This window comes from Rutidosis leptorrhynchoides, chromosome 2 (assembly GCF_046630445.1).
Source record: "Rutidosis leptorrhynchoides isolate AG116_Rl617_1_P2 chromosome 2, CSIRO_AGI_Rlap_v1, whole genome shotgun sequence".
Classification (NCBI taxonomy): domain Eukaryota; kingdom Viridiplantae; phylum Streptophyta; class Magnoliopsida; order Asterales; family Asteraceae; genus Rutidosis; species Rutidosis leptorrhynchoides.
In genome coordinates, this window is record NC_092334.1 from 645,919,538 (window position 1) to 645,945,120 (window position 25,583).

Genomic DNA, 25,583 nt, shown 5'->3' on the forward strand with positions numbered 1-25,583 from the left:
AGTCTCTAATGGACTAGTAACAGTTTTGAACGAAATCCATGTTTTCCTTATGAGCTGTTCGATTTAGGGGCTGCCATGGTTGGGCCGAGAGCCTTTTGATCTCTGTTGGGCCGTGATTGTTGGCCATGATCCACTTAAGTTTGCCGTCGGGCTGTTATGATTAGGATGAAGAGATTCGATATATATATATATTTTTTATGATAAGTAATACTATTATGATGAAATGAATATAAGGATGAATGGTGATGATGATCATACGTGATGTATGATATGATGAATGTTATGATAACCGTGGTACATGCCATGGATGATGATGATCGTGGTGACCAGATGTGATTAGGATTATGTTATGATTATGATTATGATATGACTATGATCGATGTTATATTGATGATGATGGTATGATAATCGCAAGGATGATGATAATGAAAACAATGATGATATACGATAATTATACAAGAGGGTATAATTCTTATTATATTCATTATTATTTTTATTTTTATTTTTTATATTATTATTATTATTATTATTTTCATCATTTTTATTATTGTTACTATTATTATTATTATTATTATTATTATTATTATTATTATTATTATTATAAATTATATTATTATTATCATTATTATTATTATTAATATTATTAAGTATCATTATTGCTAGTATTAGAATTAACATTTGACATTAAAATTATCATATAATTATTAAAATTCTATAAAAATTATCATTTCTATCATTTTTATTAACATTATTATTATTATTATCAGTATTATCTATATCATTATTATTAAAGTTTTAATGACGTTATTAAGGTTATAAGTATAAAAATAAAGATTATTTATATAAAAATATATTCAATACACATAACTATATTAATAATGCTATATATAAAATAATAAATATATAAATAAATAATGAAACTTATAAATTATTAAATATAATAACTACATCACTAATAATAACATATAAATTTATTCGATTACGATTATATGTTTTAATATATATATATATATGAATGATATATGTTCGTGAATTCGAGGCCAACCCTACACTTGTTCAATGTCGTCATATGCATTTTTACTACAAAATACAGTATTGTGAGTTTCATTTGCTCCATTTTTAAATGCTTTTGCAATATATATTTTTGGGACTGAGAATACATGCGCTGTTTTTATGAATGTTTTACGAAATAGACACAAGTAATTGAAATTACATTCTATGGTTGGATTATCGAATCGAATATGCCCCTTTTTAGCTTGGTAGCTTAAGAATTAGTGTTTATGATAATTGCCACTAATTGACGCGAATCCTAAAGATAGATCTATCGGGACCAACAAGCCCCATCCGGGTTACGGATGCTTTAGTACTTTGATTTATCATATTCGATGAGAGTCCCGGAATGATGGGGATATTCTATATGCATCTTGTTAATGTCGGTTACCAGGTGTTCAATCTATATGAATGATTTTTATCTCTATGTATGGGATGTTTATTTATGAGAAATGAAAATGAAAATCTTGTGGTCTATAAAAATGATGGAAATGAATATTGATGATAAACTAATGAACTCATCAACCTTTTGGTTGACACTTTTAAGCATGTTTATTTTCAGGTTTGAAAGAAATTTTTCGCGGTGCATTTGCTCTTTTTAGAGATAATACTTGTAGTCATTCATGGCATATTTCAAAAGACGTTGCATTCAAGTCTTTGAGTTCAATAAAGATTATTACTAAGTAAATGACAGATTAGGTCATTTATAGTTTGGATATTATGGAATGGTATGCATGCCTGTCAACTTTCGATGAAATGAAAGTTTGTCTTTTAAAAAATGAATGCAATGTTTGTAAATTTATAATATAGAGGTTAAATATCTTGCAATGTAACCATATGTTATTGTATTCGTCCTCATGGATTAGGACGGGTCTTTACAGGTGGTATCAGAACGGTGGTCGTAGCGAACCAGGTCTTGCATTAGTGTGTCTAACTAGTAGTTGTTAGGATGCATTAATGAGTCTGGACTTCGACCTAGTAGTTGTTAGGTTACATTAATAAGTCTGGACTTGAACCTGGTCTGCATGTCAAAAGTTTTGCTTACCGTTCTTTGTCGAAAAATATCTACCTATCATTTTCAGTCTCGACTCGTCTTATTGCAGTTATTGCATGGATGGTGTACAGACAAATTCATATCCCATCACATTAAATCTTGCCTGACACGTTTCCTTAATTTCCTCCGTAATCTACGGGATCTTTTGTATTATATTTAGGTATTTTATGTAATTAGAATATCATCCGATATCCGTAAATCATTTCATATCGAAAACCCTTTATCTAAATTTACAAGATGGAACTCGCAACTAGTTCAAATTCCTTAGATTTCGACAGCTATTCCGATATGGATTTCGGTTCAAACTCCGAAGACAGTGTAACCGGAATGGATCAACCAATCAGCCATCATCAATTCTGGATGAATTGGGGATGGGTTCGTAGTCTACTTAGTCATTGGAGACAAGAAGAAGGTGATCCCTTCCATCCCGCACATTCTCCTCTTGGCGAAGAACCTGAAGCACTTACCGGCGAACCTTTTCGTGATACCATCTTCTCTCTCATCTCCAGAGTATCTCGCCATGACTACATACTATCTCGAATTCTAGATCTTATTTATCCGCTCGTCTGAACCGACAATCACCCCGGTGTAATAGAAGAAGTCAACGAGCTTCGCGCTCGGGTAGTGACTTTGGAGAATATGGTGCAAAGGTTACAAGCACCAGCAGCAGCACCGGCAGCAACAGTACCACCATCACCACCACCAACCACAACATCCGCATTCCACACCTCAACTCACAATCAGTACCTCAAACATCAACGTCATACGCACCATAGATACCAAGTAGTATCAACAACAATAACCGATGAAGTATTAATCTATAACTTCATTGGAGAAACATTCTGTGGCGATTATGTAATCTCCAAAGTCTTAGAGATTATCAATTCTAGCCTTAACCATAAATCAGATGTGTGGACCGAGATCATAATAGGAAGAGTAAAAACCCTGACAAGGATAGTGCACGAATTACAAGCTAGACTTGTTTTACCAGCAGCATCAACAGTACCATCAGCATCACCAGCACAGTCAGTACCGTCAGAATCGTCAGAATCAGCAGCATCTACAACATCACAAGCTCCGCCAGATCCATAATCATCGCAAACATCATCACTAATCAACAACGCATATATTGTATCAACGAGTTATGAAGTATTAACTCATTCCCTCTGAAGAAATTATATGTATATCTTATATATATATATATATATATATATATATATATATATAAATTTTGAGATCAAAATAAATCTTTTCGCACTAAACTATTATGTATGAATTAAATAAGGGTAGATACTACTCGATTAAATTCATATTACTAATATGCTAAGATGTACATCCTTCCTTAACAACTTAACCATCGTTAACTACGATCTCTGTTTCAACTCAATGAATTCCATTTCATAATAAATCAAGTGTATTATTTAATTATATGTTTGATTTTACACTTTCATCTTCGATGTACTCGAAGCTTTCTTGATAACATCATTCGTAACTTGCGAAGTTCGCAAGAATTCCACGAGCAGCAACGTGATTCATTGAGGAAATATCAATTAGAATAAATAATAAAGTACTAATTACATTAGTGAAACACTCCGCGAAAATTATATAATCTTTAATGTTTTAGAGATTATTCATTTCCAATTCCAGCCAAAAATCAAATGAGTTTAATATTATATTAACTCTGTAGATCTATATTACATCTGAAGAAAATATATATATATTTTCACAAAGACTGTGATAAATTCTCTGGTACATAATATTACTTGTGAAATTTTTTAACAGGTAGGTAATATCCGAGAGATATATAAATTCACAGTTAATATGTTACATTCTTCGAATCTGATTCAGCAATCACCAACTATACCCACTACTTTCACAAACAATATACATTCTTTCATAAAAATCAAAACAACAATTCTCATCCAAATTTGATTACGTATTCTGATTTTGACAAATCAAAATCTAAGTCAAGATTTAACAAAAGACATCACTCTTAGATTCTTACATCTTTTAAAGCTATACTTTGACTTCAAAACTGTGCTAGAACATCATTTCTATTCATAGAACCCAGAAAAATATTTGTACCATTCAAAATCCTAGAACATCATATGTATATCTGTGTTCAAACCCCTCGAAATTTCTGAAGACACTTCAAACAATGAACAATCGAGATGATGATCCAACCACATGTTACTCACAGTTATGCACCTGAAAAACTCTCGAAACCAAAGTCATAGTATAACACATATCCGTGTCAGACCCTTTGACATTTATTAGCTAAAATAACTTTTCAATCTCTTTTCAAAATAGACAGTTTTGTCACAGCTCCAGCAAATCACCTCCAATTGTTCATTTCGAATAAGCCTTATTATAATGATTACCCCTTCATCATTGTTATCGGGGAACCGTTTATGTTCCACCACATTAGCAATAAACTTACCAACAACTTCAATGATCTTTGACTTTCCAAAAAATTATGATATTTATCGAAACCCCATTATTTACTCATCTGCACCTTGTAACAAGAATTTTTATGCCAATTACTGAGATCCAGCAATCAGTATTTTGAAATCTCGCAGCATGTCTACGCCAACAGTTATATGTGTACATATAACGTCTACCTCCTAAACTTACATACTTCGAATGTGAAGTTTCTGAAAACACCCCAAACCGTGAACTAGTTCTTCAAAATTGGAAAAATGCTGATGAAGCATCAAAAACTGCAAACGACCTTAACAGTCAAAAGTTTGATGATAAAGAATAATGTATTGGCAAAGTTCAGAAAAGAGAAGATTTGAAACTGGAAAACAAATTTAGCAGACCATGAAGGGGGCTGTGGATAAATCACAAAGACTGAACCTGCCTTCAAAGAATCCAAATGATTCAGTATCTGCTGAAGTCATTAACGAATACCTTGCTCCTAACTCTAAACCTTTACGAACAAATCTTCATCATCATCCATCGATATTAGAAATCCTAAGATAACATCGTATCTTTCATTATAAATACCCTCGATATTTCTGAAGGTATTTTCTTAACTATTCTTATCTAGAATCATTTATCTCTTCACGATATCTGCGTTATATCATAAAGGAAACTATTTTAGTTTCTAAATTCTGAAAAATTTGAATTTAAAATATGAATGTTTTGAAGTAGTGTTGGGAACTGAAGCATGAGTTAGTATAATATAATGACACTTGATCAACGTGATTATATTACAGTAAGTCATGCTGAGTTTTTAATGGGACATGACGATTCACAGACCATACCGTCATTATGTGCCATGTTACACGACTCTGGTATTCTGTTTAACCTCTAAAAATATCAAGAAAATATTTTCTTGATGATTCAGTCTTTTCCAGATATTCTGGTAATTTGAAAAATCAAATCGTGCTAGTACCTTTCCTTTCTACTTTGTGTCTTATAATTCGAAACTCCATACCTACAAATTCTGGACCATTACTTGCGAAAAGAAAACAAAAGCATGAAGCTCCGAAATAGAAAGGGGGTATAAATCGCAGCAAACAGAAAAGATCATTAACTGTAGATGTCAATAATTATAGAAAGACAGAAGCAGGGACTTCGAAAAATAAGGAAAGATATAAAGCCCGACAGCAACACATAATTTACAAACCGTGTATATCAATACTTATTGCAACGTAAAGACACGGGAGAATTAAAAACACTATAACCTCAAGGTAATAGTAAAAGTAAATAAAATCCTCCGGTGGTAGATGAAAGAGAAGAATGACGGATATGAAAGTTGTGAGTATATCAAGGATCAGAATGGGATGGAGCATATTGACAAATACTTTAAAGTATGAATTGAGGGAGGAAGAATAGAAGGTCTGAGCTGTGGAAATGAGGAAACGAAGGAAGTGGATTAATAGCGAGAAATCCGACAGAGCAATCGAGACAGATTATCGCATTTAACCAAAGAGGATCCTAATTGCCTTAATTACCGAGGAATCAAATCTTATTACTCAGATTTTCTCCAAATCCCTTGAACTCTGGAAATCAATACTGTCGACGTCAAAAGATATGACGAATCTACATTTACTCATTTCACTCTTTTGCGATAGCTTCACTCGTACTCTTCACATAGTCGAGTTGTTTTATCCATATTACTCAATGATGATAAAACTCTAATTTCCAACTCATATGAGTCATGAAAACATACTTATTGTCAGCCATGACCACCCCAATCAAATTTCGGGATGAAATTTCTTTAACGGGTAGGTACTGTGACGACACGGAAATTTCCGACCAAATTTAAACTTTATCTTTATATGATTTAATATTTCTGACATGATAAGCAAAGTCTGTAATGTTGAAATCTCAAAAAATTTTGAAACTATATTCATGTAATCAATTACCCTTTGATTGTGCTCGACGATTCACGAACCTTTATGTGTATAGATATGTATACATATGATATATAGTTATATTAATTGAAAATGTTAACAAAGTATTAGATGTATATTACTTTACACGAACGTAATTGTTTCCACATATTTATCGACGGAATTAAAAGATAATATCAAATGATTGAATTATCAGATACATTATGATATTGTTACGGGTCTCTGTTATGAGGTCCACATTGATTTGAGAAATCGTTTCTTTTTAACGGTATTCGGAATAATTGATAAAGTAATCTATAAGTGAGAACAAAAGTGTCAAATAATGAGGGTTAGACAAAAGTTAGTGGAGAACTAAATGTAATAATATTCAATTGATTTAATTTCAAACGTGGGAAAACGTTTTTCGATTCAATAGAATTTGATTATTAAAATGTTTTGTTAAATAACATAATTTGAATATATACAATAGGTTGGAATGTTAATTATTAAAAATATAAATAACTCACAACGTGTATTTAAAACATGTTTATGAATATGTAAATATAAATATATAAATATAAATATAAGTGTATATAATATTTTGAATTAATAAAATACCCTTTAATCAATTAGAATTAAAAATATAAAATAATAAATAGAATAATTAAGTTGCTGTTAATATATATATATATATATATATATATATATATATATATATATATATATATATATATATATATATATATATATATATATATATATATATATATATATATATATATATATATGGTTTCTATACCTAAATAATATTATATGTATATTGCATTATATATAAAATACAAAAATATTAAATAATCAATATGTGTTATTATATATATTAGATATTATTAAATATTACATACTTAATAATATGTAGTATCAACATATTAAACGTACTTACAAGTTAAAATATAATTGCTATATTAATATTATTATTACTTTCATTAAAATAAAGATTTATATTAATATCAGTATTAATAGTATTCTTATTAATATTATTATATAGATATGAAATTTGATACATTTAAATTGTTATAATTATTACTAATATTATTTTTACTATTATTAATATAATTATCATTATACTTAGTAGTAAATTATGATTTTTGTCATTATTATTATTATAGTTATCATTATTATTATTATTATCATTATTTTTAAATGTTTATTATTATTATAAATAATATTATGATTATTATTACAATAATTATTATTAAATTAGTATTATTATTATTATTACTAATATATTTATATTATTTATAAATCATAAAAACAAAAAGATATGTACGATTTAGTTTAACATACTTATCAAACTGTATATGAATTTGTTTCTTGTCTCTACTTTTGTAATAAGAATCGAAATCAATCATAGATACATCCAAATCCAGTTAACCTTTTATATCTGTTTTATTCTTTTACTCAATTCTCTGATTGATTTTCCTGTCTCTAAATTTACCATTTCAAACCAATTTCAGTACACAACAATCCAATCTGTATAAATCACCATCCCTTTATATATATATATATATATATATATATATATATATATATATATATATATATTTTTTTTTTCTTCTTCTTCTTTCCTCTCTGTCTTTTACTTCTGCGAATTACCGAATCTTTTTGTATCACTATCAAAATTTTGTTCATGTCTCCCCTGGTCACAACTCGATGGCAAGAATCATAAATATAGATAATTGAAATTTGTTACACATCACCATCAATTTCATTTCTTTCTCTTCTTTTCTTCATCCCTGTCTGATTGTGAGATATTCTGTTAATCACCATTACTAGATAACAAACAAGTATACAGCTACAATTATACGTTTAACCTTATTTGATTCGTTTATGTAACTGATGCTAACTCCTACTAATGGGATTAAAACAGAAATATATGAAACCTATCCATTTCCTCCACCCACATGAACAATCAATAACCATCTCTACATCTCTCTCTCTCTCTCTCTCTCTCTCTCTCTCTCTCTCTCCTCTCCCTCTCCTCGTTTTTGTCTTTCTTTTAATCGAAACCTGCAGCTCTTTTGTTTCTGTTTACTGATAGCTTCAAAATCGACCACCACGCTATTCATTATCTCCTTCACACAATCATCGGACCCCATCACCTAACAACCACAATATGGTATTGTTCCGAGTTCTATCACTGCAACTATGATTTCTGTTTTTACTATTGTCGAACAACCCACAACCATAAACGATGGTCTCCACTTCTTGGTTTGTTCAACCAAACCCTAACATAACACAATCATAATTCACTGCAACTGCTATGCCATAACTTTTCTGTTTGAAAACTGAACACCATGATCGAATCACCATCACCATTTTATTTTCACTTCTGCTGCTATACGCGTTTCTTCAAAAATTTGTTTGTCGAACGGTTGTTGCTACAACTGCAGTTGCGTTGGAGTTTTGTTTTAAAAGAAGGTGATACACAATACAGAAGTGAGAAGTCGATTTGTTGTAATCTGTAAATCACGCTATCCTTTAAATCAATTGGCGTGTTTTTTATTTATGTATTTTACTTCAATGGCCGACACATTTACAGCATATATCCACTCTTGATGTATACTGATTACTTTAATCATTGGATGGAACTTGGGCCATTAGTCTCTAATGGACGAGTAACAATTTTGGACGAAATCCATGTTTTCCTTATGAGCTGTTCGATTTAGGGGCTGCCATGGTTGGGCCGAGAGCCTTTTGATCTCTATTGGGCTGTGATTGTTGGCCATGATCCACTTAAGTTTTCCGTCGGGCTGTTATGATTAGGATAAAGAGATTCGATATATATATTTTTTATGATAAGTAATACTATTATGATGAAATGAATATAAGGATGAATGGTGATGATGATCATACGTGATGTATGATATGATGAATGTTATGAAAACCGTGGTACATGACATGGATGATGATGGTCATGGTGACCGGATGTGATTAGGATTATGTTATGATTATGATTATGATATGACTATGATCGATGTTATATTGATGATGATGGTATGATAATCGCAAGGATGATGATAATGAAAACAATGACAATATACGATAATTATACAAGAGGGTATAATTCTTATTATATTCATTATTTTATTATTATTATTATTATTATTATTATTATTATTATTATTATTATTATTATTATTATTATTATTATTATTATTATTATGCTCATCATTTTTATTATTGTTACTATTATTATTATTATTATTATTATTATTATTATTATTATTATTATTATTATTATTATTATTATTATAAATTATATTATTATCATTATTATTATTAATATTATTAAGTATCATTATTGCTAATATTAGAATTAACATTTGACATTAAAATTATCATATAATTATTGAAATTCTATAAAAATTATCATTTTTATTAACATTATTATTATCAGTATTATCTATATCATTATTATTAAAGTTTTAATGACGTTGTTAAGGTTATAAGTATAAAAATAAAGATTATTTATATAAAAATATATTCAATACACATAACTATATTAATAATGCTATATATAAAATAATAAATATATAAATAAATAATGAAACTTAAAAATTATTAAATATAATAACTACATCACTAATAATAACATATAAATTTATTCGATTACGATTATATGTTTTAATATATATATGAATGATATAGGTTCGTGAATCCGAGGCCAACCCTACACTTGTTCAATGTCGTCATATGTATTTTTACTACAAAATACAGTATTGTGAGTTTCATTTGCTTCCTTTTTAAATGCTTTTGCAATATATATTTTTGGCACTGAGAATAAATGCGCTGTTTTTATGAATGTTTTACGAAATAGACACAAGTAATCGAAACTACATTCTATGGTTGGATTATCGAATCGAATATGCCCCTTTTTAGCTTGGTAGCCTAAGAATTAGTGTTTATGATAATTGGCACTAATTGACGTGAATCCTAAAGATAGATCTATCGGGCCCAACAAGCCCCATCCGAGTTACGGATGCTTTAGTACTTCGATTTATCATATCCGATGAGAGTCCCGGAATGATGGGGATATTCTATATGCATCTTGTTAATGTCGGTTACCAGGTGTTCAATCCATATGAATGATTTTTATCTCTATGTATAGGATGTTTATTTATGAGAAATGAAAATGAAAATCTTGTGGTCTATAAAAATGATGGAAATGAATATTGATGATAAACTAATGAACTCACCAACTTTTTGATTGACACTTTTAAGCATGTTTATTCTCAGGTTTGAAAGAAATCTTCCGCGGTGCATTTGCTCATTTTAGAGATATTACTTGTAGTCATTCATGGCATATTTCAAAAGACATTGCATTCAAGTCATTGAGTTCAATAAAGATTATTACTAAGTAAATGACAGATTAGGTCATTTATAGTTTGGATATTATGGAATGGTATGCTTGTCTGTCAACTTTCGATGAAATGAAAGTTTGTCTTTTAAAAAATGAATGCAATGTTTGTAAATTTATCATATAGAGGTCAAATACCTCACAATGTAACCATATGTTATTGTATTCGTCCTCATGGATTAGGACGTGTCTTTACAGAATGAATTATTATACAGACAGAAGTTCTGATGATTATTATTGAATTAGTTGGACGTTATAATTGCCACTAATTGATGTGACTATTTCCCCATGATTATTATAGCTTGGTAACCTAAGAATTAGGAAACGAGTATGGCCCCTAATTCACGCGAATCCTAAAGGTAGCTACCGGGTTTAACACCCCCACTCAGAATGTTCACTAGACGGAAGAGCTAGTGGGAGTGGTTTTTAGTACTTCGAGGTTTATATATTATTACAGACTAAAAGTTCTGTTTATTTTGGGGATATTTATGATGAGCATTAAATGTTAAGGTCGGTTACCAAGCAAGCAAAGTAAAGCGAATGATATGTATCGAGAGAATGATTTTTTTTAACGACCAGTCAAAGTACACTTGACGACCATCGTTATCTTGGTCCCACAGCTTGATCATAACTCTATATGAATTTAATAAATAACCTTGCATTCTTTATTTAAAAATGATTTCCTATAAAGGAAACCTATCAAAATATGTAAGTTTAGAAAAATCATACATTATTACTTAACCAAAAGTTGACCAAAACAAAGTCAACAGCATCCACTATTAAATGTATTACAATAGAATGCAAGTTATTGTTTAACAAAAGCTGCCATCATAAATATGCAGACTCTCTAAGCACAGTGGAAGCAATCAATCATGAACCTGAGAATAAAACATGCGAGTAACTGTCAACAAAAATGTTGAGTGAATTATAGGTTTAATATTGCAAACAATATTTAATTTAAACCGTAAAAATTTATGTTTGAAAACATAAAAACTCCTTTTTGGACCACAAAATTATAAGTTAGAAAACATATAAAAACATTATTCCATTTACCGTGAGCCACCTGGTAACCACTTAACCATAACAAATTACGAAGTACTAAACATTCCGATTATAAATTGCTTGCGCGACTAGCTCGAAATGGGGTTGTCAAACCTGATAGATCTATCCGTAGGATTCGCGTTCACTAGTAGAAACCAGTGATTACAGTTACCAGACTAGGGAATATTTTTGTTCAACTCACAATGAATAATTTAAACCAACTTCCACTTGTGTCCAAAATATAAAATAAATTGCATGTATTCTCATCCCAAAAGATTTAAAATAGAAAATGGGACTATAACTCACCTTAAAGCAAAAGAAGTAACCACACAAGAATACGAACAGCATACGAAGTAAAGTGATCAAGAATGATCACAACGCCGACCTATAAATAAAGCAGGTCGATATAAATAACTAACTTAGGTCAAGTCTTAGTATGATAGCTATTGTACATGTTACAAGTAGACATAGAACAACACTCAACATGCATCGGTTTGATCGGAACAACGTACGGACACACACTTTCCATTTTTAGAAAGTTTCTATTTTTAGCAGGTTTCCACTTTTGGAAAGTTTCCACTTTTGGAAAGTTTCTATTTTTGGAAAGTTTCTATTTTTGGAAAGTTTCTATTTTTGGAAAGTTTCTATTTTTGGAAAGTTTCCAAATTTAGAAAGTTTCCATATTTAGAAAGTTTTAAGTTAGGAAAGTTTCCTTATTTAGAAAGTCAACAAAAGTCAACTGAAAGTCAAAGTCAACCGAAAGTCAACTCAAAAGTCAACCTTGGTCAAACATAGTCAACGTTAATTTTAAAAGTGTAAGTTGTAATAATAATGTAAGTTATAATGTTTATTAAAGTTAAGTATGTCTAATTATGTCATAACATAAGTTTAATTAAATTAAAATGAATTATTAAAGTTAATATAAGTTTAAATGATATAATTAATATAACATAAGTATTTAATTAATTAATTAAATATTAGTCATAATATAAGTATTATTAATTAATAATAAATTTTAAATCATATCATAAGTATTATTAATTAATAATGACTTATTAATCATATCATAAGTTTCTAATTATAATTATTAAATCATAAGTATTTAATAATTAAATTATAATTAAATAATAACTAAGCCTTATAATAATTAAATAATTAATTAATATTTATTATAAGTCTTATAATAATAATCTTATAATATAAGTTTAATACTTATCATAAGTATTTTCCATTAATAATAAAAGTATTATTAATCATAAGTTTAATTAAAATGTTAATTAAATCATAAGTAATAATTAAATGATATAATAAATATATATCATAAGTCTTAAATTATAATAATTACTTTTTATATAATAAGTAATTAAATGATAATGAAATTCATTATTTATATCATAAGTTTAATAATTAATCACAAGTTTTAAATCAAAAGTTCATCGGGTCGTATCTTGAGCCCCGGGTGTCGGTTTTCGGCGAGCCTTACATATATCTCCGCCTAATCAAACCACCCGACACTTCGGTACACTCAAGAACATACAAAGAACAGCCCACAAGTCGTGGTTATCAGCCAAGACATCACTTGAAACTTTAATTCAATCAAAATCGTGTTTTAGACGCAACGGGTGATTCGTGGCTCGGATTTAGATGACCCGAACATGAAAGTTCGTCCCATCAATGATCCTAACACACTAACACACCCTAAAGTCACCAAATATCTTCACAAAGTCAGACCAAACCTGGTTCATACCAATATCACATTTCAATCTTAACAAAATACCACTTTGATCATATCTAGGGCTCCGGGAATCGAAACGACATGAATCCGGAGTCTAAAATTAATGTCTTGATGAGAGGAACTCATCTAGATACTTTATTTTAACTTTTATAACAGTCAAAATATCATTAATACACTAAATAGCTGCTGTCCCAATTTTATCAAACCGAAAACATGTGTTTATGAGTAATTCTATGCATACAAACACCATTACAACAACAAGTAATCATCATACTATTAAAATATAATCAAAATACAGAAAAATAAAGAAAAATTTAAAAAAAATTAGGGTTAGGGTTTATACCCTAATCAAGAATCAAATGATGTAGTCGCGTAGAGAACGAAGAGATGAATCCGATTATACTAAAAGCCCCTTGATCCAAGCTTGTTTTGATTGAAGATGATGATGAATATGGTGGAGGTTGGAGATGGCTCAATGGAGAAAAAGGGAGGAAGAGAGAAAAATAAAAGTGTAAATGAGAAAGGCTAGGTCAAAAAAAGAAACAAGTAGTAAAACATGAAAGTAATTTGTGAAATGAGCTAAACCACCCCCTATGTGGGATTTTCTGCCAAAATAGGGGTAGGGTGGGCCCCTTAGTGGGCCAATTTGATAAATGGAAGAATTATTGTGGCCCTAGTGCCCGAACGAAGCCCGAAGCGCGAAAACACCGCTACGCGATTAAATATTCAGAGAGATAACGCGTACGCGGCAAATAAAATATATAAATACTATATATATTCATATGACATCAAAATATCATATTTAGAATAATTTGGATTTAAAAATCCCAAAAGTTTGACCGTTGGTTTGAAAACCGAAAAGATTCGCCAGATAGAAATCCGCGACACGTAGAAACGTATATCTTAAGATATGAATACAGATATTCACATAACAAATAATAATTAATATATTATTACAAAAATAATAATATATAGGTCATATAAATGACATGGCACGAATAACAGTTAACGGTTGTTAAATAATTAATGGTAAAAGATAACGAAAAAAGTAGGGTCGTTACATTTTTATACACAGGTTATGTGTATGATATTTTGTACACGAGATATGTGTACGGTTATTAAGAATATTTGAAAAATGGTTTTGTACACGAGATACGTGTACTGTATTTAAAAGAAATCGCATGTACATTACATGTGGGTATAGGATTCGGGCTCATTTGTACCATGCACATTGGTCTATCAAAAAATGATGAATTTTATTGTTTATGATAAACCTATGAACTCACCAATCTTTTGGTTGACACTTTTAAGCATGTTTATTTTCAGGTGTTAAAGAAATCTTCCGCTGTGCATTTGCTCATTTTTGAGATATTACTTGGAGTCATTCATGACATATTTCAAAAGACGTTGCATTCGAGTCGTTGAGTTCATCAAGAATATTATTAAGTCATTTATAGTTAGATATATTATGAAATGGTATACATGCCATCAACTTTCAATGTGATGAAAGTTTGTCTTTTAAAAATGAATGCAATGTTTGTAAAATGTATCATTTAGAGGTCATACACCTCGCAATGTAACCATATGTTATTGTATTTGTCCTTATGGATTAGGACGGGTCGTTATATGTGGTATCAGAGCGGTGGTCTTAGCAAACCAGGTCTTGCATTAGTGTGTCTAATTGATAGTTGTTTAGATGCATTAGTGGGTCTGGACTTCGACCGTGTCTTCATGTCAAAAACTTTGCTTATCATTTCGTGTCAAAAATTACTTGCTTATCATCCTTAAAGTCTAAACACGTCTTACTGTCTCTATTGCATAGATAGTGTATAGATAAATTCGTATCTTAGCGTATCTGTTACTGTAAACTTTGTCTGACAGCTTCTGAAAATTCCTCCGTAATCTAAGGGAACACCTGTACTATGTATAGGTATTCTATGTAATTAGAATATCATCCAATATCTGAAAATTATTTCATATCGAAAAACCCTTTATCTAACCGTACAAGATGGAACTTGCAACTACTTCAAATTCCTCGAATTCCGGCAGTTATTCCGATATGGATTTCCACTCAAACTCTGAAAACAGTGTAACCGAAATGGATCAACCAATTAGCCATCATCAATTCTGGATGAATTGGGGATGAGTTCGTAGTCGACTTAATCAATGGAGACAAAAAGAAGGCGATACTTTCCATCAACCAAATTTTCCTCTTGGCGATGAACCTGAAGCACTCACCGGTGAACCAATCCGAAACACCATTTTCACCCTCATTACCCGAATATCTCGCCATGATTATATACTATCTCAAAATTCAAAACCTTATTCACCCGCTTATTCCAACCGCCAATCATCCCGGTGTAATAGAAGAAGTCAATTAGCTTCGCGCTTGAGTAGTGACTTTGAAAAATGTGATGCACAATTTGCAAGCATCACAAGCAACATCGACAACACCACCAACATCAACATTAATACCACCAACAACCACATCCGCATCGCAAACCTCAACTTCACAATCTGTCCCACGAGCATCAACATCATACGCACCATAGATACCAAGGAGTACTAATAAAAATCAACGATGAAGTATTGATTTATAACTTCATTAAAGAAATATTAGGCGGCGATTATGTAATCTCTAAAGTTTTAGAGATTATTCATTCTAGTTCCAACTGAAAACTAAATGAGATTAATATCATATTAACTCATTAAATCCATGATTACATCTGAAGAAAATATATATGTATATATATGTAACGACCCGACTTTTTCGACTTGCTTTTATGCTTTGTGCTTTCACGAAACTGCGTATATGTGCGTACTGAGCTATTTTATGCTCTGGGATCTTATTTAATGATTAATTACTTTCATTAATACCTTACAATGTGTTATTAAGTGTGTAATCACTTAACTTGATCCCCGAAAGCTTTTACGACCGTTGGTGTCACTTGACGTTTGAAACAAGCTATGTATTTCGGTACACGTTTAACTTTGGTCATAATCGAAATATTATAACTACGAAACACTAGTTGTTATTTTATAATAACAATTACTTGGGTTTTTGGATGCTTAATTACGCTTAGTAATTTACTAGAGCACACTAGTTAGTCTTGTTGGACTTTCTACCTTGTTGGACTTTAGCCCACCCTACACTAGCTAGTGGACTATTTAAATAGCCCAATTATAATAAGTTAGTGACCCATATTAATGAAAGACAAATGCCCATTTATTAGAGGGAACATACTAGCATTTTTGTTCAGAATTATCCTTAATGTTGCATGGGATCCTAACATAAGCACCAACTTTAGACAACCATTAACCAAAAAGCAAAAAAGTTGTGTCCCTTGTCCCCCTCCCATTCCCACGGCCACCACACCCCTCCCACCTCCTCACCACCTATAAATACAAGCCTTATTTCACTCATTCTACACTTGATCTCATTTGCAATTTACACACACTTACTCTCTAATTCTCTCTCTAGTCTTTCTCACTCTAAAAAGTGTAAGTTTTAAATTTTCTTCTTCATAAAGTCGACATCATCATCATCATTTTATGGATCTAGCTTTTAGCTTTTGATCTTGTTATATCTTATAGATTCAAACTTGGGTTTGAATCCTTCAAGAACATGAAAGATTCAAGATTTCTAGCTTGGAATCTTCATTTACTTGTTAGATCTAGCTTATAATTTCTTTGTTTTATTATAAAGATCAAAACTTGTGTTTATGATCTTCATGTATCTTAATGATCCAAGCTTTATGCTTCAAGATCTTCAAGAACACTAAAGATCCAAGCTTTCTAGCTTAGGGTTTCACTATTATGTTAAAGATCTTATCTTTATAACTTATGGTCTCATTACTTTCATTATTTTGTTAAAGATCTTAGCTTTCTAGCTTATGGTCTCATTAATCTTGTAAAGATCCAAGCTTTCTAGCTTAGGGTTTTCTTAATACTTGAGATCTAAGTTATTATTGTAGATCTCACTTACGTGGAACCTTTTTGTGTTTGTTGTGATGATAAAGATCAAGTCTTCATCATCACATATGATGGAGATGCATAAACTTGTGTAAAAAGGACAAATGTTGAAGCTTTATTGGATTTATGCAATAAAGTGGCAATCTTGATGTTCAAAACTTGTAGAATGATAGATTTTACTCTTAGTTGTGTGTTGATGGTTGAACCTTGGTCAAAGTGATGCTAAAATATCAAAGAGTTGTACACTTGAAGCTTACAAGCATCAAGGATGAGAACCGTGATGAGAATCAAGCACCAAGAACCTCACCGGAGCACTTGTTTTCTGTTTTTTGGGGTCTGATCAGATTCCTGGACTTCTGAAAAATCAATTTTCAGATATTTTGTTTTGAGTAGATGACTTTTCATTTAGGCCTCGACTTAATCCGATATACGGTTTAGGATTTATAGCCTTCCGAAAGTCACTACGCCTTTGTAACGTTGTGCTGAAATTTCTGACCTACTCGCACTTAAACCGTCGCCACGGTCAAACGTTCTGAAAATTGGTCAGAAGTTAGAGGACTCACATATGGAGCCATAGCCACTGACTATGTGTCTTTTCGATTTGTATAGAGGTCGTAACAGCTATCCGAAGTCAGCCTTTTGTTTCGATCTCTATTCTTGTTAAACTTACCTTAGTGTTGATGAATGATGATGATAATGATGATGTTGATGGTGACACTTAAACTTAATTTATTCACTTTTACACTTATTGGGACAACATACTGACCTAATGACCTTTGACTTAGGTTGACGACCTTTCGGACCAACTTACTACCTGCATACGTTTCATATCGACTTTTACTGCTTATTCACTGTGAGTTATAGCTTCCCTTTTTACTTATACTATTTTTAGGACTGAGAATACATGCGCTTTTTATGTTTTACTTACTTGACACGAGTACTTAAACTTTACATATGTGTGGGTTATATAATGGCATAAAATTTCCCCTTAGAACGGTAACGTTTAATCATTGGTTTTTAAACCGGTGAACGCGAATATTAGATATGGATCCATAGGGTTTGACATCCCCACTCGGGCTAGTCGCGCTAGCATTTAATGAGTGTTTGATACTTCGAGGACATACGCACTCGCCAAGTGTACTTTTAGGGGGTATTATTATTACGTTAAGTTAGTTACCGGGTGCCCACGGATAAGCATACACTTTATCATACTGATTCGAATTACTGATTTAAATTGCTTGTTGAAGCACTGAAATCTCGTGGTCTACATTACTGATCACAAACAAACTATAGCTCTCCAACATTCGTGTTGACTTTTTAAGCATGTATTTCTCAGGTGCTTAGACGTTGTTGCTTCCGCTATTAGACTTGCTGTCTTGGTGTTATAGACTTGCTGTTACGGACCTGCTGTGTTAGATTTCCGCTGCATTACTTAGAGATGTCTCAATCATGGAACTTTTCTTTTGCATTCGTAACTTACCTTATTTTTCAAACAATGGCTTTGTAACGACCTTTGGGTCACATACTTATGTTAACGCTTCTATTCATAAGAAGCACGTTATCTTTTGTAAAACGCTATCTTTTTATGAATGCAAAACTGGTTTTCAAACAGCATATAGTGTTTGACCTTGTAATGATCATGTTGTTGATGAACCGTACACGATGGTTTTGTACGGGGCGTCACAATATATATTCATAAAGATGTAATTAAAAGATTCTTTTGTACAAACTGTTAATGGTGAAAATATTTTAACGGGTAGGTAATACCCGAGGAATATTTAGATTTCACATTAACATGTTATACTGTACATTCTTCAAATCCGATTCAACAGTCATTTACTATCCTACTTACAACCACAGATATACGTATCCGTTCACCGCAGAATAACTATTTTCTTTCAATTTCATATTTGGATTTTGACATATCAGAATCCAACAAGTGGCATAATGAAGAAAACATTGGACAAAATAAAATTTGTTAGAAACAAACAAATTAACTATGAGAAATTTGGTTAAGAATCCACGCTAACAAAATCCTAGCTAACTGTTAATTCCTTATTACATTTATTTATCGCAATTTTAATTCTCACAATTTTATTTATCGTCATTTAATTTCTGTTATTTATTTACGCACTTTAAATATCGTCGGATAAATCGGGACACGTATACAATGTTTTAACATATCATATCGACGTCATCTATATATATTATTTGGAATAACCGTAAGTCACTCTATATGCGGTAATGCTCGAGTTAGCATATAAAGGGTCGAGGTTGATTCTAAAATAATATATATAATTTGAGTTGTGATCGAGTCTGAGACATGTATACAATAGGTCACGATACGTATTAATTAATTCGAATATTATATATTAAACTATATATGAATTATTGAACTACTAACTATGGACTACTAATTGTGGACTACTAACCTTGGACAATTAACATGAATTAAAATATTGATTATAATATATGAAACTAAACATTTCTTCAAGTTTGCCACTTGATTTCATCTTAAACCTCATTTGTATTTTGACGATTACAATCTGCGTTCAAACCTTTCATGATTCTTGATAACACCTCAATTAAGAGGATGAACCAACCGCACTTCATCTACGGAAGGAAAGATTTATGCATATAGTTATGCACCTAGAAAACTCCCGGAACCTAAGTAAAAGTTTAACACGTATATGTGTCAGATCCATTGGCATTGTTATTACTGAAAATAACTTTGCAATCCCTTTTCAAATTAGCCAATTTTGTCACAGCTTCAGCAAATCAACTTCAATTTTTCATTCGAATAAGACTTATTATAACGATTACCCCTTCATCATCGTTACCGGGGAACCTTTTATATTCCACCATATTACCAGTAGACATAGCAGCAACTTCGTTGCTCCTTGGCTTAAATCCAGTGTTGTAAAAGTCGGCCGACTTAGCTGACACGTCGGCCGATGCGTCATTTTTTTGGGTTCTCCGTCCCGTTTTTTCTGAAAACGACTCAAAAGACGGTCAAAGCTAAAAGTTCGGTCAAAGTATGTCAAAGACGGTCAAAGTTGGTCAAAAACGGTGAAAATCAGTCAAATTTTTGTTAAAATGTGATATGTTTTAAAATTAGGGTGTGTTTTCATTTTTTGGACCGCTCTTTTCCTTGTGTCCTCACTGATTATGTACTCGGTAACATTAATTGAGCATTAATTTTGATTATATTTAAATTCAATTTCTTATTTAAGAAATTTATGGTACAGAATCAACTATTTTATACATATATAAGTATATATTTAAGAAATTATTAATAAAATCAACGTTGGTCAACGACCGATGCGTCCCCGACGCGTCCCCAACTCGGCCGACGCGTCCTTTTTAGGTCTCGACCGATGCGTCCCCGACTCGCGACTTTTGCAACCTTGCTTAAATCTATCCGATAAATCACTATAATTATCTATTGAAGTCTTATCATGAACTCATCGGCATCTTGTAACGATAATTACCATACCAAATACCGGGAGGCATCAATCGATAATCTCGAATTTCTCAGCGATTCTACGACAATAATTATATATATATATATATATATATATATATATATATATATATATATATATATATATATATATATATATATATATATATATATATATATATATATATATATATAACTTCTATCTCCTGGATTTACGAACTGCAATTCTGAATTTCTGAAAAGCGCTTTAGCCTATGAATCAGTTTTCTGAGTTTTGAAAAAGCTGATGAAGCAGTGAAAACTGAAGACTGCCTTAACAGTCAAAAGTTTGATAATAAAGAATGGCATCCTGAAAAATATCAAAAATTTTGATACTGAAAAACGAATTGAGCAAACCATGAAGGAGACTCTGAACAAATCACAAGGACTAAACTTGTACATAAAGAATCCAGATGATTCTGTTTCTGATGAAATCTTTAATGAATACTTTGATCCTGACTCTACACTTTTACGGACAAATCTTCATCAGCATCCATCGATATTAGAAATTCTAAGATATCATCGAATCTTTCATTATAAATATCCTCGATATTTTTGAAGATATTTTCATAACTATTCTTAGCTGAAATCATTTATCTCTTCGCGATATCAGTGTTACATCAGAAAGGAAACTGTTTCAGTTTCTAAATTCTAAAAAAAAAATAAAAAAAATTTCGAAGTTAAAATATGAATGTTTTTGAAGTAGTGTTGGGAACTGAATCATGAGTTAGTATAATATAACGACACTTGATCAACGTGATTATAATACAGTAAGTCATGCCGAGTTTCTAATGGAACGTGATGATTCACAGACCATAACGTCATCATGTGCCATGTTACACGACTCTTACATTCTGCCTAATCTTCAAACATATCGAACACATATTTTCCTAATAGTTCTATCTTCTCTCTTGTATTCTGATAATTTAACCAATCAAGATCATGTTATTACCATTTGTTATGATCATTCGAAACTCCATACCTATGAATTCTGGACCATTATTCACTTGTCTTAAAGTCGGAAAGAGAAAACAAAAGTATGGAACTCCAAAATATAAAGGAAACGAAGGGAATGGATTTATAGTGAAATATCCGACAGAGTAATTGAGATAGATTATCACATTAAATGAAAGAAGATCCTAATCTCCTTAATTACCGAAGAATCAAATCTTATTACGAAGATTTTCCCTAAATCCCTTGATTTCCGAAAATCAACCGTGACTACGTCACCGGTTAAGACGAACCTACATTTACTCATTTCACTCTTTTGTGATAGCTTCACTCGTACTATAAACGAATTGTTTTATCCATACTACTCATTGAAGATAAAACTCTAATATTCAACTCGTATGCGTCATGAAAACATACTTATTGTCATCTATAACCATCCTAATCAAATTTCGGAACGAAATTTCTTTAACGGGTAGGTACTGTGACAACCCGAAAATTCCGACCAAATTTAAACTTTATCTTTATATGATTTTGACATGATAAGTAAAGTCTATATTGTTGAGTCTCAAAATTTTTGAACTCTTTTATATAATAAATTACCATGTGACTATTTCCGATGATTCACGAACCATTAATGATAAATAAAAATGTATAATTATATATGTAAATAATCATAAATTAAACTATTATATGATCTAGTTATAATGGAAGATAACTTAAGATAACTTAAAACTTGTTGTTTAAAACTGTTTCGTTTATTATAATGAGTATACTGAATGTAAATAATTCTGAACATAAATTGTCAACGTTAAACAAAGTATTAAATGTATACTTTGAATTTATTACCTCATTATATTTAATTATTTGCGTAATAAAACGTGATATCTAAAACATACTTATATATATAGTCATGTGAATATATATATATATATATATATATATATATATATATATATATATATATATATATATATATATGAGATTATAGAATATATTATATAATTATTAGGTATGACATAACTAATAAAACATAATATTAAAATATTAAATTTAATTACAAGTTATAATATAAGTTGTTATTATTATTATTACTTTCATTAGTATTATTAACATTAATGTTAATATTAATATTAACATCAGTATTATTAATGTTATTATTTTTAATATGAAATTTGATACATGTAACTTGTTGTATCTTAATTATTACTTGTATTATTATTAGATATTATTATTACCTTTATCTTTAAAAATCATTATTTATCATTAACATTAATAATAATATAATTATCATTTTATATAAAATTATTATTATCATTACTTTATAATGATTCTTATTCATATTAGTATTATTTTGATATTATTATTACTAAAATTATTATTATTATTGTTATTATTAATATTATCATAATATTATTATCACTTTTATTATTAATATCTTAAAAAAATATTATTAATATTATTACTAATAAAAGTGTATCATTAATAAAATTATTATTAATTAGTATTATTATTATTAATATATATATTAATTATAAATGTTTATTAAATATATAAAGCAAACAGATATAATCGAATCTGTTATCAAATCTGTATTATTATTTTTTTTTCTTTTTAATTCTGTCGACTCCAATGAGATTCAGTTTTACATCACAATCAACCTTTAATCAATTTTGTTTGTTGTCTGTAAACTAGTTACAAAGCGAATTCCATCACAGGAACAATCCAAAGTCTGTTAGGAGTCGTTCTCCATTTTTTTATTTTTTTTATTTTTCCCTTTATCTGATTAAACCTTGTCGTCCATCTCTGGCTATAAAACAAGTGATTACTCAGTGTTTTTAATAAACTCATTCCACTTTATATTCACAATATCAATTACAACAATCAATACTTGTTAAATCAGTTAAATTCATTAATTTTTTTTTAAAACAGCTCGAATACTCTGTATGTTCAACTTTTTAGTCAAATCACGAATTCGAATAGTATTTTAAAATCTAAAAATGCAGTTTAGTTAGAAATCTCATGTTTAACTATCTGCAAATTTGAAGTTCCAAATTTCTATATCGAATTCGAATTTTGAAGTCAAAGTTTTGGTTTTTAAAAGTCAACTAATGTTCTACAATCAAATTCGTGTTCTCTGTTATGATTTCAGTTAAATTGACGATTCCAATGGATTTTAGCAGTGATTTTAAACTTACTTCGTGTTGTAACATTTTTCCAAAATGTTCTCAAAATCATAATCATTATTTTTTTTTTGAAACCGTGACCTGCAGCATCATAAGTGTTTATATATATATATATATATATATATATATATATATATATATATATATATATATATATATATATATATATATATATATATATATATATAAATATTTTGTTGTTTTCAATTAATTTAATCAATACTAATCGTTCTGTATAAATTTTAAATCCTAAAACTAAATGGTTTAACTCGTTGAGGGATTTGTTTGGGTTAATCGAATTGAAGCTTGATGATGAAGAAGAAATATATAACAGAAAAGGGTTTAAATGGGTTATAACTCAGGAAAAACGAATTGTTTCAGCTGGTCTGTTGGGGTGATGGGGTAGCGAGAGGTCGGGGTTTCAATCCTGGGCCGAGGCATTTTTTTATTTTAAAGCATATTTTGAGGTAGTTGTTATATCTTAATTATTATTATTATTATTATTATTATTATTATTATTATTATTATTATTATTATTATTATTATTATTATTATTATTATTATTATTATTATTATTATTATTATTGTTATCATTATTATTACTTTGATTATTATTGTTATTATTATTATTGTTATCATGTTAGATATTATTATTAACAAAATGATTAATAATATAATTTATGATATTATCATTATTATTACTAGTATTATCATTTATAAATTATTAGTATTATCATTACTAATATTATTATTATTATTAGTATTATTATTATTGTATTATTATTGTTAGTATTATTATTATGATTTCAAAGATACTAAACATGTTAATAACATAAATATATAATCAAAGATGATATGATAAAGATTATAGAAATTAGTTATAATTATACGAGTACATGTAAAAATTATGATTATAGTTACAAATTAATAAGAAGCTATAATCATTAGTATAGAAATTTAAAACGAAGATTATGATTATTATGATTAGGAATATAAAGGCTTTAATAATATTATTAAGATTACAAATATAGAAATTTTGGATATAAAGATTATTATGAAAATGATTAAATTAAAATTTTAATTAAATCATGATTTAAAGGAATTATTAAATTTATTATAACTATTGTTATCATAGTTATTAGAATACAATCTAGTAATATTATCATTATTATTATCATTATTAATATCATTAATTCTATTAACATTATTATTATTAATATCACTTTTATCATTATTATTATATAATATCATTATTATTACTAACCTTAGTATTATCATAACTAATAATTTCATAAACAAATGATTTTCATATAAAATATATTTAATATACATAAC